Raw genomic sequence first — 15,742 nt, 5'->3', positions numbered from 1 at the left:
CGTGCTCACCTCACCCCAAATTTGGTATCACCAGCAAATTTAAATGGGTTGCTTTTCACCCCATCGTCCAAATCGCTGATAAAGAAATTGAACAGCGCGGGCCCACAGACCGAGCCCTGGGGGACTCCGCTGCCCGCTTCCTCCCAAGTCGAATATGACCTGTCCACCACCCCCCTCTGAGTATGACCCTTCAGCCAATCTGCAATCCATCTGACTGTGTAGGCATCAATGCCACAATCGCCTAGTTTTTTAATGAGGACGGGGTGGGAGACTATGTCAAAGGCCTTGCTGAAGTCCAGAAAGACTACGTCCACGGTGACACCTGCATCCAATACTTTTGTGACCTGCTCATAAAAGGCAATCAGGCTGATCTGACATGACTTGCCCCTAATGAAACCATACTGGTTGCCCTTGAGCATCATCCCTGAAGCCGGCCCATCGCAGATGTGCTCCTTGATGATCTTCTCAAAGAGTTTCCCTAGGATTGAGGTAAGACTGACGGGCATATAATTGTCCGGGTTCTCCCTTCTCCCTTTTTTAAAAAATGGGGACTACGTTGGCTATCTTCCAATCATCTGGCACCTGGCCCAAGCACCACGAGCACTCGTAAAGCCGTGCCAAGGGCCCTGCAATAACCCCTGCTAGCTCCCTCAACACCCTGGGGTGGAGAGCATCTGGACCCACTGATTTGAACACGTCTAGCCCGTCCAGAAGCTCTCTAACCTGGTCCTCCCCAACCTCAGGTTTGGAGGCGTTCCCCTCAAGTCCGTCTTGCATCACGGTGGGGAAGTCCCAGTCCCTGCACAAGAAAACGGAGGTGAAGAATTGGTTAAAGGTCCCTTTCAACCCTAATTTTTTATGATTCTACAGTTCGGATAAATTTTTCACCCACAGTCCCATGATACAGAACAGATAGAGAAAAGTGAAGCCATGGCATTTAAGTTCATTTGTCAAATATGAAATAGTGGACTTAATCATTTGCCACATTACAAAGCATTGGCTAACTAATTTTGCTCAAAACCAGGGGCTGTCTTATCTGTCTAGATATACCTACAAAACAGTCTGGTAATGTAACTGCTGTGCCAGGAGCCCGAGCCTGCAGTGGGCAGCCCGCCCCCATCCCATGCACAGATCTATAGGGCATGTGGCCCCCCTTTCCTCTGGGGCTCAGTGGTGGGGAGCCAGCCCCACACCCCAGGCAAGCCACTTGTGGCCCTGTTCCACTCCTCACCGGAGCCCTGTGGCTGCACATTGTGGCCCTGGAACCCAAGCCCCACCTAGCTGCAGCAGCCCCAGCCGCAGCTCTGCCCTGTCCCACCCAAGTCCTGGCCTCCCTCCCTATGGGAGCTTCAATTTCCCACCCCCACTTAGCTTTCAAAGCCGCGCTTCAGGCTGCCTGGCGGCCATGAGAATGTACATGCACATGGTACCCCCGTCTTACTGCCCTCCTCCTGCTTCCTCCAACCCCTTGCAGGCTGGAACTCTGCCAGCCTGCAGGGAGTTCTTTGCAAAAGAGCAAAATCCATGCGTTTCTCTGTTAAAATGAAAAGTCTGCATTTTTCTCAGGTAAAGGGGAAAATCCATGGTTTTTTCCATTTTTCCGTGGGTAACAGAAAACCCAGATCCTTGATAAGTATTATAAAACTTGTATTGATATAGTACTTAGAGGTCCCAATTAAAGCTTGGGTTCATTTTGCTAGGCACAGTATATGTAACATGCCTTCAAAGAGGAGACTGTAGTGGTGCTACAGATTCTTCTGCTATTTTCTATCCACACATAAGGGTCATCAGTTGTGTCCAAGGGAAAACAAGTTTTGTCTGCTGCAATGGAAAAGTACAAGTAGTAAGAAATGCAAAGAGGAAGATAATGAAATCAGAGCAGCAGGCCAGGAAGATGGCATGCCAAACCAGATCCTATTTCATCTATTAGGTGTCTAAAGCCTTATCTACCTGGCTTTCCTGCCAAACTCTAAATTGCTGCCAACAAAATAAGTTATGCTCACTTGAGCACACCAGAGGCTGGCAACTGAGCCAGGATGGCTTGGGTATGCCTCACATGACTGAGTCTGTGTCTGTTTTTTGCCCCTTCTTCTTCCACACCATGTTCAGGCTCTCCCTAAACAGAGCCTGTACATAGTGCTAGAGCACATCTTCAGGAGTAGTCTAAGCCACTCTCGAGCTATCTACTGTGACTGCCAGTCTCTGAGGCTAGGGACAGACACTAGGCATAAACAGGTTTAAGTGATCATAAACTAGTTTAACCCTGCAACAGATGTTCACATAAACCAGTTTCAAAATTGCTGAAACCAGTTTGAAATAAACCTGGCTGAATGTAGTATCAGACTTAACTGATTTGGGTCAAACCAGTTAATATAATGTCTGTCCCAGACCCCTTGCTGGTTTAAGTTAAATCAGACTCCACCAGCATCCTAGCATGCCCTCTGGGCTTGGCAGGGCTCTCTGCTCCACAGCAGGGCTGGCCCCTCCCCTCTGCTCCTTGGCTGCAGCTCTGGCAGAGATTGCAGGCATCTGCTCCATCCTCTTCACCCCTGCCGGCTCCCCTCACCACTCCCTGCTAAGTAGGAATTGCCCCCTCTCTTGTGTCTTACACAGACACCTCTAAGCATTAGCTAGTAGACCACATGCTGGCTGCAGTCAACGCTGTGGCAGATGGGACAAAGGCAGAATCAACAGATAGCTGGTAATGTCCCTCGGTTGTTTTCTTAATGGGCTGATAAACACTGAATTAGGGGTGATACACATTGTGTTATCAATTCCCTGCTGGGCTGGTGGAGGAGGCAGGCCCCCCCTAATCAAAGCATCCTGCAGGGGCTTGGCCACATCCATCTCAGCTCAGCACTATACAAGGGAGAGGAGGGATGCTCTAGCACTCCCGAGCTTCTAGCCTGAGCCACTGCAGGCATGTGCCTGCATTTCTGGGAGCTCTGAATGGTTACAAACTAGTTTAGCCTAGCCAGGTTAGACTAACCTGCAAAGATTGAATGAATTCAGGCTCAGGATTTTTGAATGTCTGTCTCTAGCTTGGTTGATCCAAGCAGGAATAAGTAGGTAGAGTTTATTTTGTTAGTTGTGGTCCTGGCATTAAAATGGAAGCCATGTACACAAGCCACAAATGTCTAAGTGTGAACCTACTCCATCCCATTCATGTCCTTAAAAAACACCTACCACAAAAGAAGGCTGGGTCATCCTCCTCCTTTTTTTATGACTTAGTTCTAAAAGCACATTACAAATGTAGATGCACTGTGATTTTTCAGGGACTCAAATAGTGTGGAGTTGAATTGTATGATCACACTGAGAGATTTAGATGCTTAACAGTTGGAACAGAATATGACCTAGTGTGTTCTGGAAGTCATAGTACAGCTCCCAATTTAAGTCTTAAGACTTCCTTACCACACACATTCTCCTTCTTACAATACTTCAATAGAGTTACTCCTGGTTTACACTAGTCCTAGATCATGATCATGCCCATACTTTTTTAATGGTACTAGAGTGACGACTGCTTTATAAATCTGTAAAATACATACATATAAATCAGACTATTTTAGGTTGCCTTTTTGCACCTGACACAATGACACTGTTGGTCTTTATATATAAAAATGTTCTGATTTCATTACCATTGATGTCATTTACTTGCAGAGAACCCATATTTGTCAGGTTAGCTTATATTTGTCATGCCTGTATCCCATATAGGTTTTTTTTTTTGCCAGACATGAATAATTAAAAAAACAAGCAATAAAAAAGAGAAAATATACTTCACAAATAAAGTAAAGATCTAAGCGACCATACTCAGAATTTGTTATTAAAAGGTCCTGGGGTTCAAAGTCAACGAGCTTTTAACCTACTTCAACAGGTCCTGAATCAGATTCAAAGTTCCTTAAGACAGTGGAGTGAAGACAATGTCCCTCAAATAAAACTTGAACCACATTTGTTTATATTTTGAGTGACAAACACTTCCAGACTGAATTATATGAAGACTTCTTATATTGTTTAATATAAACTGAACCTACAGTCACCAGAGAGAAAGTGTATTACTCAAGATAGGCACACAGTGCTTCATCTAAAACAGTTCTACAACAGTGACTACTATAATAAACTGGGATTCAATTTTCCCCTTTGTCCAAAGGCCACTTAGTACAATGAAGGGAAATGGAGCAAGGTATGGTACCCTGATTCTGGGCCTGGAACTGGCACAAAACACAGCATTGTACAGGGTTGATTTGTTTAACAGCCACCTGCATGTATCTGTTTTTTACCACACTTTCTTTCAGTTGACAAAATCTGAAATACAAGAAGGAAGAACTACCCCTGCAATATATTGTGCTTTGACTGGAAGTAAGAATGGATAATATCCATGTGGAAAGGATGGTAACATGACTTCATAGATAAAGCTTTTAGCTTAAAATTTTCAAGCACTGAACTGACTGAGAAAATGGAAGGCTAATTTAATGGGTGAAAAATACAGCAAAATGGGGGCAAAAAGGTAGGAAGGGATGTTTTGTGAATACTTTTTAAAACCAAGTTAAATTTGTAAGAATAAGCTGCTGAACCACTTTAAAAAAAGGCCTGGAGGGATCCATTTGCAAGAGTAAAAGACAACATGTAACCTTGTGAACTTGGAATATCTTGAATTTGCTCTTTTGGAAACATGGAATTTAAGGCCTCAGGACAGGCAGTGTTGCAGAATATTTGCTTTATTTGTACCTGCACCATGATGCAAATCAACACTTTTAACATGAATGTTCCCACTTTGTGGTTTGCTTCTTTGAAGTGACTATAGGGGAGACTGCTGGCAGAACTGCTTTTTTTCCATTAATGATTTTATTTGATACCAGCTTGCTGTTAGGAGTTTTTCTTGGCTGAGATGTAAAATTCTGTAATATATGAAAAAGATGGATAACACAGATTTGGAAGAAAATGCCCTAGGTCTGCACACCTGTGCTTACTTAGAAAAAAGTGCATAAATACACAATGTCCTTGCTTGTAACTGAAATCCTCCACCTTTTAAGAACTGAGAAATTCAAATAGATTAATAAATATGCAGAGATAGAACAACAGAACAAATATGTAGAACAAAATCAAGAAAGCAAAGGCAAAAAGCAAATAACAACTGGCAAAAAAACTGTGAAGTCAAGAAGAAGGGGTTCCACAAATATGTCGTACAGAAAGACAATCCATGGAACAGTATGTGCCCAACAGAGAGGCTAAGCTGTTAATGGAAGACCCAAAGAAGATGCAGAACAACTGTACAATAGTGGACTTCAGAGCCTGTTTTATACTCCTTAGGTGTATTTGCATTACTTGCACAAAGAACAAGGGCCAAAGTCACAAAGAATGTTCCTGTTCTGTTTTATCATTCATTGCTCCATTTTACTACTTCTTTTAGATCATTATCATGTTTTGTGTTATTTTTTTAAACAGGTAGACCGGATAATCTTACTGTATGCTTTTTGTATAAATTATGATTTATATACATGCTGTTATTTAACTTTTATATATATGATTTCCATCATTCATTTTATTACACTGTTTTGGTAAAAGCTTTAAATAAAGTACTACACTACTGCTACTACAATAGTGGAAATAGAACAACATACCAAGCCAATTTAAAGCAAAGCAATTCTCATCTTGTCACCTTGATACTTTATGAATACTACTTTTTAAAAAAAAATACACAACCAGAGTCAGATATTACTGATACCATAAAGAAGGAGTGAGAATATAAGAAGTTCTTTGAATAGATCTCAGTTTTAAGTGGTTTACAGTACCTCAACTGCAACAGATATGTTATTATGATTAACTTCTGCACACGGCCCCACAAGTATGTATAGCAACTGACATGATATTTAAAGATAATGCCTGAGAAAAGAACTCCCAATCTAAACTGAACACTAGCAGGACAGGAGAAACTAGAGAAAGGAAGGTAGTGACTACAAAGAAGGAGCTCTGGAGCTGTCTGAGCACTACACTATATATCAGGGGTCGGTAATTATTTGGGCTGGAGGGCCACTTAGGGAATTTTGGTAAGGTGTTGTAGGCGGGGTCAGCACCCCCCTCCCCCCAACAGCTCACCAAAACTCCCTAAGTGGTAGATTACTAGTCAGTCCAGAGTGCCAGATAAGAGTGGGTGAGTGGGGTCTCCACGGAGACCACCCTGGGACCACCGCAGGCAAGATGCACTGGGCCCAGCAGATGGGATGGCATGGAGTGGTGTCTGGGAGTGGGATGGGCAGGCAGGGCCGGACTAGTGGGGCAGTGACAGTGCAGGGCTGGGAATGGGGCAGAGCTGCAATCTACTCCCAGCACAATGGATCATGACCAGAGCAACCAAGTAGGGGGGCAAAGCACACGACTGTGACCCAGGCCCTCCCCAGCACAGGCGCATGGGGGCAACCCAACTCAACACACCCTGCCCGTGGGTGTACTGGGCCAGGCTTCATGGAGACCTCACTCACCTACTCTGTCTGGCACCCTTGGCTGTGGCTGTGAGGTAGATAAGCCAGGATGCCCAGGCAGTGGGGCCAGATCCAGCAGCAGCAGCAGCACTAACAGCAGCAACCAGAAGGACCCTCCACCACCAGGGCTGCCAGGAACCAAGTCCAGCCACCGCAGCCCCACTGCACACCTAGGGACAGCAGGATCAACGCTCCACAGCTCAGGCCAACCTGAAAGACCTGCTGTAGGCCGAATAAAATCCCTTGGTGGGTCTGATCTGGCCCATGGGCCATATTTTTCCTGCTCCTGGTATATATGCAGCTAAACCCAAGTATTATGGTTTATTTTTATGTTATATCTAGTGTTAGAACTTCAGCTTTTGAATTTTCTGATTTTATGTACTTCAAGTTTCATGTCTCACATAAGCATATTTTGCAATAAGAGATTATAAACTTTTAATTTAAAGCAGGGCAGTTTTGTGACAGCTATACACTGACATACCATGGTAGCCCATCAGCAGGTCTTTGATACAAAGCAGCCTTCAGCATCTTTGCTCTTATGCACCTGACAGGCACTAAGGTGGGCACTAAGGTGGGAGACTGACAAAAGCCACTTCCATGCAGTGATCCCTGGTAACACCTCTGATGGCCAAGAGCTCCCACATCAACAAAAACACCAAAGTGCACACAAAGATAAAGATGCAGACACCATTTTGGTCACACAAGAAGAAAAGGTATTAAGGAACCAGCTAGGAAGATGACCAATCACTTATAGTTGTGGTTTGCTGCTTTCTATTTTGTACAGATAAATAATACAGTAGTAGATGGGTTGTCTCAGTAACAACCAACCAAAAAAACCCTCTCAAAAGCACATATACAAACTTTAGTCATTAGGAATGCAGACATCTTGAAAGAATCACAGTCAGTTGTCTTCCATTATTCAGTTTGGTTATCAGTATAGGAGAAGTGTATCTATGGTCTGATTTTGAAAATAAAGTTTTGAAATGGAACTGGAACTGTGGGAACACAGCAGAATGATGGAATTCCTGTCCTTTCAGTTAACCCATCTAGGAACACACACGCACGCACACCCATCCACCTACCCCGCATTTCTCAAGTTGCAACATCAAGCTTTCAAAAATTAGGAAGAAGCATGTAAGATTGTCTCTGCAGTCTTATTTTGGCCTCATTTTGTTCTATCCTTAATTGCATACCATTTCTTTTCTCTACATGACCTTCACCTCCCCCTACGTATGGGATACATGGACTTACATAGTAAGGAGACTTTTGTCCATATAACACCCTGCTTCAGTTTCTGCAGCATGTGCAAGGTATGTACTGAGAAGAGAGTTCTATTCTAGAAGAAAAGAAACAGTCTCCTGATAAAGGCAGCTGAAGGTAATCCCTGGAAAACTGAATTCTATCCCTGCCTGTGCAAGAGTTCCTTTGTGATGCTGGACAATTCACATGAATATTTTAATCATTTACAGGGTATCAAGCTGGAGACCCCGCATCTGGATTTTAGAAGTAAACATGCACAGGAACAACTGAAGTCATTAGGGGTTCAGTCTTGAATACAAGAACTCCTATATCACATCTTAGGCATTTCAAATTGGGTGCCCAACTTTACTGCATAGTTTGTCTGTTTACCTGGAAAACCTTGCACCTCCATTCCCCATCTGTCAAATGGGATCATATAAATCCCTCCTCCTTAAGGAATGTCATGAAAACTAATTAATGAATGTGTATAAAGCAGCCAGATAATAGTGATGAGCATCAACAAATATGCCTATGGGAAAACTAATAATTTCTGCCTGCTAAGCATGATTGAATAGTGTGCAGTGATAAAATATTGAACAGTAAGGATAAAATAAAAAAAATGAAAAATTACTCAGGTGAGCATCTCCATCCTATGCATTGACGGAAGGTCCCCTCGGAAAAAATACTGTGTGATCGTGTAGTCAGAGGGTATTGTGATGCTTGCTTATAGAGCCACAGGGAAGTAAGAGGAGTAAGACTGCGCAAAGGCCATACTAAAATGCAAGTGAACTGGCATGTCTAATGGCCCCATTTAGTTTCCACAACCCTGTGCACCAACTGGATACTTGTTTACATAAATGATTCAATAATTCTCTTATTTAGAGACTCTGACCCTCATGTAGAGTCAGAGGGAAAGGCATTGCCTCCACCCTTAACTCCTGAGTGACCCGCTCCCATGCTAACAGCCATATGTGGCCATGGAGTAGTGATATAGGAACAATACAGGGGTGGAGTTCCTTAAGTCTTGCATGAAGGGTTTCTTCACAGGCTTAAGGATTAGATGCTCAACAAGCTTCAAGTAGGTTCTATAACTCCACAAATGATCTGGCATAGTAGTAAGATAAATTGGCCCATGTACTTGTTATCACTGTATTGTGAAAAAAATCCTAGTTAGATCCCAACAAAGCATTTTACTTTGGTTCTGCATGTGGTTTTTAGGCTTCTCTTATTACTATTTTCTTTATTTTCCAGAGTTTTGCCTATTGTTGTTTAAAGATTTTTTTAAAGACAAATAAATAATGCTGTAGCAGCAAAGAAAAAGCAAAGTTATTGCATCCTTATGAACTTGCTTCAGATTGTCAGATTCTAGTGCATATCCATCATGGAGAAAATGAAAGAGACTGAATGAGAAACTCTGCAAACAGGCTCGTTTTCGTCCATCTATGTCTGCACAGATTGAAAACAAACAGACTTTTGCTGAACTTTGTCGTGAAATCCTCAGCATCTGCAGAAAAGTCAAGAGTGAGCAGTTCTCTCATCTTACACCAGCTGACAAGGGAAACAAAAGGAAATCCCCTGGGGAATAGTCTGCTAACGTCAACAAGGGTAAGAGGATCATTAGTAGTTGAGATGATAGGTTACCACATGGGAAGGCATAGTGATCCTGTGTGGAACATATTTACGTCAGGGGAATCATTTTGTTCCCTCTGAAGGAACCCTACTGTAACTACAACATACGTACTTTTGTATTAGAGACGTATTTTATTTATTTTACCCTGGGGAGTGAAAACAAGAAACTAACAAAATGTTGAGATTAATCTGGATAAGTATCGAGGCAAATAAAATAAACAGATAAAAAGGTACAGAGCTAGTCCCTTTGTTTTTAGGGTATTTCCACCAATGTATTTGTAATCATATTCTAAGCTTCGCTGGACATGTGGTGTTAATTACAGAAAAATGACAGGCAGACCATTAAGGATTTAAGTCTTTGGAAAATGGAAAATTAAACTAACACGATAAATGAACAGCCACTCACAGCACAGTCTGAATGATTTGGTACTCACCACCTTTGGTACACCACCACTGGGACTGAAGCATTTTACTTTGTGATAAAGATCAATTGTTAGAGCAAGAGTAATTACAACTGCAGTGTGTAAAAGGGAGTGGAATGTGCAACTGCAAAAGCCATGTGAAGCCATGTATGAAGGCAGTTACATGAAGCAGTTTAATTTCTTTAATGCAGGTTGTCTGACAGAAAGCTTTGACAAGTAATGAGAATATAACGAATATGAAATTCAACAAAATGAGTGAATTTAACATTTGCAGTTTCTGCTTGAAGCCAGGAAATGCATATGTTTTCATATTTGACCACTTTTAAAGCAATGCTTTTCTAAAATCTATATATTTAAACATCTCCAACAACATGTACAACATTTAAGAGTTAGGACAAGATTTACAAGGGAATTTAGGTAGATGGATATCTAGCAGGATTTTTCAAAGTGCCTATCTCCCTGAAACCAAAGGGGATTAAGTACTTGTTTGGGGACTTGCGAAAGTCCCACCTTAAAAAATGGTGATGCAGAATTAGTATGACTCTTTCTATAACTCAGCAAAGTAACTTTAAAAGATCTTATTCTTACACAGAGGGTATCATAAATTAAAATTTTAGCACCTTTTACCCAGAGACCTGCATATACAATAACAAAAATACTAAAACATAATTCACACAGGGAAGTATTAATGCATAATTCTAAGATCAAGCATAAAAGGCTACAAACCAAAATGACAATCCAGTAACAAGCTATACCTAGACTATAATGTGTGTCAAAAAGAAGAAACTTCTCAAAAAATGACAAATTAGCAAGAAAAAACAGGAAATGAAGGTAAAGGGAGGTAAGGAGAATTTCGTTATCATGACCCTCTCAAAAGAAAAGATTCTGCCTCCTATCTAGCAACAGACAGTTATCCTAGCTCTTCAGACATTAGCTATCACAGAGGGACACTGAGGAACAAATGGTCTCTGCCCTGGAACAATTGTGAACTGGTTCCCAACCAGTGACATTTTGGAATTGTTCAACTATTATGTGTTTGCACCTTATGCAGTCTAGTCTCCCATTAGACTCTAGTGGTAAGATCATGAATGGAACTTTCTTAGCTATTATGGTTAGAATACAAAGCTAACTAAAGTTAAAATCAAGGAAGCCATTCTCCCATTGTTAAACTAAAAAGAAACAACTCAAATGCTGCTCTGTGAAAATATGGCCCCTACTACACATGCAGGCAAAGGCTCAATTGAATCTAATGCAGAGGTTGGCATCTCCTGGCACACGTGCCAGAGCATAGCACATGAGGACATTTTACTCAGCACACCACAGCCAACCTGGGCTCTGGGCAGCGTAATCCTGGCCCCTCCCCTACTGCCCGCCCAGAGGCGTGTGTGCAGCCACTGCCGCCATGAAGCCATTGCTCCAGAGTTTACTGCAGCTGTTTGCAATTTACCAGCTGCCTACTACAGCTGCCCACTAGCTGTAGGAGGCAACCAAGAGGCTGCAAACAGCTGCACCGGGCTCCAGAGCCCTGGGCCAGGTTCGGTGGTGGTTGTACTCACCCTTCAGACAGATAGTGGGGGATAGGCCGGGGTTGCACTACCCCAGGATCCTCCCCTGCCGTCTGCCCAGGGGTGTGAGTGTACCTGCCACCACCATGGACCCCATCTGGATCCAGAGGCTGATGCAGCTGTTTGCAGCCTCCCAAATGCCTGCCACAGCTGGCCTGGGCTCTGGGCAGCTTCAGCAGGCAAGCTACAAACAAGTGCACTAGACTCTAGAGCCCCATCACCAGCTTTGTGCCACCAGCAGCTGAATGAGTGCCTTGAGGCAGCAAAGTGGAGAAGGGGCCGGGGCAACCTCGGCCCCTCCCCTGCTTTCTGCCTAGAAGTGTGTGTGCAGCCTCCAACAGCAATGAGGATTGGACCCCCACAGCTCCCCCAGTCCACCCCTGGCATGCCAAGTCAAGGTGTGGGTCAGGGTTGGGGTGTTTTTAGCACTCTGGTCATAAAAGCTGCCAACCCCCACACTTGGCAGCTCCCTTTGCTGATAGGGCTCCCAGCCACAGGAACTATGCACAGCTGGGACTAAGAGTCCTACAGCTGATAGGGCTCTCGTTCCCAACTATTCCTATGCACGTGCTGCAGCCATGACCAAAAGCCCCCTTAGATGCAGGAGCTCTGGATCCCAGCTGTGCATGGGGTGCATCAGGGACCAAAAGCCGTCAGCTGCGGGACATTCAGACCCCAACAGCCATGTGGCGTTGCTGCAGTCTCCTAGCCACAGGGATACATGGAGCACTCCACAGATGGGAGATCACAATGATTGGGAGACTGTGATCTTCCAGGTGCTCAGAGACTTCATTGGCTGCAATCTCCAAACCTCAGGGGTGTGTGGTACTCCCCAGTAGCTGGGAGATTGCAGTTGCCATGGTCTCCCAGTTGCAGGACTGCCTGCATGTGCAAATCTGAGCTGGACAAAAACCAGCTATGAAGTTATTACACATGGTCTAGCAATAACATTATAGCTGGTTAACATTTTAAAAGCATGATAGTTAATTTGCATCCATAGCCAGTCTAAATTTATTGCATAATTAACAAGGTATATATTAAGGGTGTGCAAAGCAGGCTGTATTCAATTCAGATTCAGCCCGATTTGGGGGACAGTGATTTGATTCATCGAATTGGATCGCTGTCCCGATTCAATTTGGCAAAATCCGAATCTGAAGATGTGATTCTGATTTCAGAGAATCAGTGATTCGGCCATAGACACAGCTTTATATGTTTTTTCCATGTACCTCGAGGTACCAGGCACGGCTCATGAATGATGAGATGGTGGGGCGAATAAAGCGTCCCACAGGAGCATGGGGGACCCCCCCCCCCCACACACACGCTTGGCAGCAGACACAGAAGTGGACCTGAAGTATTTCCGGGTCTGCCGCAGAGCATGCAGGGGACCCTCCACCCTCACCCCTGGCTCAGCGACTGGCTGCGGGGGGACCCCGGGTGCCCCCCAAGACCCAGGAGGCACCAGTCACCAAGCTGAGGGGTGGGGAATCCTCTGTGCACTCTGCAGCAGACCCAGAAGTGGACTGGAAGTGCTTCTGGTCCACTTTTGGGTCCACGGCCGAGCGTGCTGGGAACCCCCCCACACTTCCATGGGATGCTCCATCTGCCCCACCATCTCAGCATTCACAAGCCACCTGGTGCCTTGACATATGTAGAAAAAGCACATAAAGCTGTGTCTGTGTCCAGTGAGCGAATCTCTCCAAATCAAATCAGAGGCTTTGGCGGCCAAATCTCCGCCAAATTGAATCAGCGACCAAAACTTTGCACAGCCCTAGTATATATAACAATAGAACACAGAGAGCGGACCTATATATTGCAAAATATATTAATTGTATACTCCTTGACTCTCTATTCCTAGCATTTGATTGCAGGGAACTTTACAAGGAGAGTGGGACATAGACTTCTTGCCTCCACCAGAAGGAAATACCAGTCCCTTAGAGCTGCTTCATTTTTTAAAGACGATAGAAAGCATTAAGGTATTACGAATGTATCCTCAAATCCATGGGGGAAGTTTGAATGAATGAACTGGAATCTATGGCAATTTATCATTTCAGAGAACTGTGATTTTAAGTATGTCACTGCCACTTCTCCAAACATACTGAATGTAACAGGCCTTCCCATGGTTGAAAACTAAAAGGTTGTAAATATATCTTTATCAGCTACAGGCATTTACAAAGGTTTCAAGCAACAGGATGTAGGCACTGGTGTGAACATTATATAAAAGCAAAGTACCTCCACAAGAACTCTGTTATATAGACAAACATCTTAAAATCTTATCTACAAGATAGAGGCAAGAGGAAGAGGACTGGGTACTCTCAATCCAGGGCAAGACATAGGTTTCTGAAGTGTAAATATAGCTTTACACTTGAGGATACAATCTAGGCTACAATGTTCTGCAACATTATGTGGCAGAAATTTCCATATTCTGGCACAGTACTGTGTTATATTTAAACCTAAATATTTAGATTTCAATGGCTAGGGAAAAAATAAAGACTAACAGAGTGGAAAATTCAGGAAGCACTGAATTCTCTACACCAGCATTTCTCAACCTGTGGGTTGCAAAAGTATATGAAAGGGTCATGAACAAACGTTGAAAATGAAAGGAGAAAAACATGGGAAACCATGACTTTTCCCTTGCAGGCTGGCAGAGTTCCAGCCTGTAAGGGGCTGCTTGGGCCACCCCCCATGCCCCACATCCCCATCCCCATCTGTCCCACACACTTGAGAGCTGGGACCTGGGGGAGGAGGGCTGGCCACTGATGTTTACAGATGGGTCCTGGTACAAAAAAGGTTGAGAACCACTGCTCTATACCACCACCACTACAAACTGGCAGCCTTTGACTGTCTTACCTTCCTGGTGCTATGTTTGACTGCCATCATTAAGAAACATTCTGTACTCAGTCTAAATCTGGATCTGATTTTTTTCTAAAACCAGGTTCTCTCCAACAGAAATGTCCTATGGAGCATGACCATCTTAAAGGGTCAATCAAATGACACTGTATAAGACACAGCTAAATTCCCATGCCATTAAAAGCTTCATAGATTAAAACAATGACTTTTGAGTTCTTCTTTGAAACAAAAGGGGAGAAAATATTATTTGCTACTACTGCAACAATCTCTCTCCAGGAGTAACAGTGAACCCAGCATACCACCAAGATATTGCCAATCTACGATCAGATAACTATAATCATTGACAAAGTTAGGATAATTGTTGAACAAGCTTTGTTCAAATAGGTATGAGTGAAATATAAAGTAGAAAAGCCAGCACTGATCAGAGCCACTAGTGTTTCCAAGTTCTGTTTAATGGTCTAACTACAGTATGTTAAATTTCGTTTGCACCCTCTGCTGAGATGCTGCTGGCCCACCCAATGAGAAGATACCTATTACTAATGGAAGTTCCTGAACATATATTGCCTGTAAGTGCATTCTAGAATGGGTACTTGATCTTGGAAGCTCTTTGCTGTAATAGTAGCCATAAAGAATGCATGTGGCCTGCTTCTCGTATTTACCACTGAGGAAATAAAAAGCAGCGTGCAATTTTGATGTTCAGGAAAAACTCTTTATGGATAGACAGTAGCAACCAGCAGAACAGTCAGTACTAGGTTTTGATTCCACTGACGGACTGGAACTCTTACCAGACTAAAACAGGGATGGATCCAAGGCTGGGGGGCAAAGGGGGCTGCACTGGTACATTTCCATTCCCCTTTGGTTTCTGCTATACCCAAAGTTTAAAACCCACTGTCTGGCAGCAGCATCATTTCTATTTCCAGCAGCAGTGAGAGGTCAATTGACTTCATGGCTCACTTGATTTTTTTAAACTCTTCACTCCACAGGTGTTAAAGACCATCTCTTCTTTTTAATAGTTTTGATGTTCCACTACTCAAGTTAGCCTTTCTTCTCCAACTCTGCTGTCAGCTGCTTCTGGTAATGTAGCTCCTATTTCACAGCCTTGTAGACTGTTTTAAACAGTAAATATAACATTCCAGTAAAGTTACGTATGTTTCTGCATCAATCTTGATTCCACTGACACTGTCTCTCACCCCGTTCTCATTAAGAAACTGGGAGACTGTGGTGTCGACGCCCACACAGTCAAATGGGTCGCCAACTGGCTGGAGGGCCGCACCCAGAGGGTGGTAGTGGATGGGTCCTGCTCAACCTGGAAGGACGTGGGCACTGGGGTTCCGCCAGGCTCGGTCCTCAGGCCCACACTGTTCAACGTCTTCATCAGTGACTTGGATGAGGGGGTAAAAAGCACCCTGTTCAAATTTGCTGATGACACTAAGATGTGTGGGGATGTGGGCACACTAGAAGGAAGCAACAGGCTACATTTGGACCTGGACAGGTTACAAGGGTGGGCGGATGAGAATAGGATGGGATTCAACACAGACAAATGCAAAGTGATGCACCTGGGGAGGAA

General features: G+C 43.7%; 1 protein-coding gene across 1 annotated transcript in view; it reads right to left on the bottom strand.

Annotated features, from left to right (window-relative positions):
- PDE10A (phosphodiesterase 10A) overlaps positions 1–15,742 on the bottom strand; it is a 262,401-nt gene that overhangs the window by 95,097 nt on the left and 151,562 nt on the right. The gene's annotated exons all lie outside the window — the stretch shown is intronic.

The sequence above is a fragment of the Crocodylus porosus genome, unplaced genomic scaffold (genome assembly GCF_001723895.1).
Source record: "Crocodylus porosus isolate Cpor-Errol unplaced genomic scaffold, CroPor_comp1, whole genome shotgun sequence".
NCBI classification, from domain to species: domain Eukaryota; kingdom Metazoa; phylum Chordata; order Crocodylia; family Crocodylidae; genus Crocodylus; species Crocodylus porosus.
The sequence above is the reverse complement of the archived record's forward strand: the minus strand, read 5'-3'. Positions and strand labels throughout refer to the sequence as shown.